Here is a 2,912-nt window from a genome sequence, read left to right as displayed (position 1 = left end):
CAGGTGCTCCTCTCTAAATTACCTCCATTTCTTATTCTCGCCTCTTTCTTTTCTCATCTCATTGGCTATTTATAGTGGAGCAGCCAGAGGCTGACTCCAATCAAAAGGAGTCCCTGTGTTGGAAGTTGAAAGACATGTGCAGGTGTTTTGTTCTGGTTCTCTGTTAGCTGCCAACTGTCTACAACTTCCCTCACTTCTTTATAGACACAAAAACACTTTGGTTTCAGTTACAGTTATACACATTTCAATATCAACCACTGAACACCACTGTGGATCTGAATCCTTAAGGCATGCAAAATGCACGAGAAACAGGTATACGGACGTCTGTATTCTACAAGAAGTGGATGTGAAGATACATGTGGTGATGAATACGGGTGCAGGTCTGCTCTGCTTTACTAGACAGTCCACTGCAGAATACGTCCAATACATATGTAAAATATAAACTCACAAATGAACACACAGAAACAAATAACCTATTCAATTAAAGTCACATGTTAATAAAATAAGGCCTGATTCATTAAGGAAAGTTAAGCAAAAAATTGAGTTTTTTTACTCAAGTTTTCTGGACACAACCATGTTGTAATGCAAGGGGTGCAGATTAGTTTAATATTGTATACATAAGGAAGATGCTGTCTGTTTTGTCATGTAGCAAACAAATACTTGACAGCTTATTTGTACACTGGAATTTAAAGTTAACCTTTCTAGGACATGCCCTACCCTAGCTATAAATCTGCCATCACATTTTAAATTTACTTCCTCTTCCAATGCAACATGGTTTTGCTTTACTTGCTTACTTTTGCTTAACTTTCCTTAATGAATCAAGTCCATCGACATTAATGAATAAACATAAAAAGAAAAAAGTTGTTTTTTTTAAAATTAATTTGACATTTACTAGGATGTAGATAATATCTACTGTACATAATAAACAACATGTTTACAGTTGCTGCTGATTTCAAACACATGTTGTAGCCGTCATCATTAGTAATTTGCACTTAGACTATCCCTGTAGTAATCTGCACTTAAACTAGCCCTGTAGTAATCGCCACTTAGACTAGCCCTGTAGCTGGGGCAAGAGATACATCTGAAAAACAAGTACCTTAGAGATTCCCAGAACTTAAATGTGATGCTGCTTGAGCTTTGTACTTCCTTACTGTAGATTGACTATGGGCATACACACCTTTCCCACTCCATTCTCTCTGTGAAATTGTAAGCTGTTGTAAGTGTCCTCTGCGCTCAAACAGGAATTGGAAGGTGTTACGTTCTGTGGTGTACGGTCCGGTTTTCGGCATTAAGTAATTATATGCATTGTACGCAAAAAAAGCCAGTTACGCTCCTTAATGAATCAGGACCTCTATGTTTTATTATGTCTACGTACGATTACACCCTGTATAATTATATAATTGTATTCCTATGTACTACTCCTATAATATATTGGTTAGAAAAGGTTTCTAAAATTATGATCGATACCACTGGGGTACTCATTTTGTATGGCACTACAATGTTATGCATTTACCTTTTTGCTTGCTCACTGCTGCTCATCCATCACTGACATGGCTGCTCACACTGGTCTCCTTCTGAAATTGCTAGTCCTGCATCTGGAAATTCATCATCATCAAAATGTATTCATATAGCACCAGCAAATTCTGTAGCGCTACACAATTGGGGACAAATACTGTAATAAACAATATTGGGTAAAACAGACAATAGGTTAATTCTCCTCATCCTGCTCCCCATTGACAATGGTCTCCATTGGTACGTCCACTAATATTGCACTGCTCTCCCAGTGCTGCTTCTTAAGTGCCAGTCTTTCAGCGGTAAGTTACACTGACAGAGGTGTATGGAGATTGATAGTTGGTGTTCAGGTGCAGTGGAGAGGACTGGACAGGTTAGTGTTTGTCATATTAGGCTTTTGAAAGGTATCTGAGTGTTTGGAGTGTGTGGTGGGTGGGGTAGTAATGTTCAGAGAACCACCATCAGATTAGAGCAATGCTTGTCAAGCAATAACACGTGATCAAAATAGAAGTGCTGGTGAGCAATTGGCCACAAACTAGAAGGAACATGTTGGTTTGAACTGCCAAAACAAATAAAAGCAAATACAGCAAATACAAAAAAATTACCACTTATACCAGACATTTCACAAAGACCATAAACAATTGTTTTCAATGCAACTTGTATTATTTTCAATTTTACATCATTTTTATACTGAATTTTAAACTTTATTCCATTTTATACACTATGCTTTACTTTCAAAAATAGTTGTCAACTCGTGTTGTATTTTATGTGGAGAAGTCAGTAGTAAGAAATGCAAAATGAATACCTCATAGGGTTATAAATATTCCCTTAAATGTTTCTATTTTTCTTCTCTGATTTTTAAAACATATAAGAGAAAGAACACATTGAACATAACTACTGTAGTAGCAGGCTGATAGATTATGCCTTAACTGACAGGTTCATCAGACAAATGTTACTACATTCAGTGAGTAAGACACAACATTTCAACAGGAAAATAATTAGCACATTGCCTGAACTCGTTATCAGTGATCATGTTACTTAAATCCAAATGTGACTATGTTTATAAAACCCTAGTATTACATCATGCCACCACCAGTGTGCAAGCAGGAGAAAAATACATTTTTAGGACTTACTTTTTAATTTGAAAAAAGATACACTATGAGGAGACGGGACTAGCCAATATCCCTTAAAAACCCTAGCGGGTCTGATTCATTAAGGAAAGTTAAGTAAAAAATTGAGTACTTAATCAATTTTTTACTTAATTTTCCTTAATAAATCAGGCTCAACATGATTAATACATAAGTAATTGTACTACTTAAACAACTTTTGGGAACATTACACTGTGGTCTCTTATATGTGTGGAGTAATTTAATACTTTGCAAATCATACCTCCCACTACA

This window comes from Mixophyes fleayi, chromosome 2 (assembly GCF_038048845.1).
Source record: "Mixophyes fleayi isolate aMixFle1 chromosome 2, aMixFle1.hap1, whole genome shotgun sequence".
Lineage (NCBI taxonomy): Eukaryota > Metazoa > Chordata > Amphibia > Anura > Limnodynastidae > Mixophyes > Mixophyes fleayi.
This window is presented reverse-complemented; position numbering follows the sequence as displayed.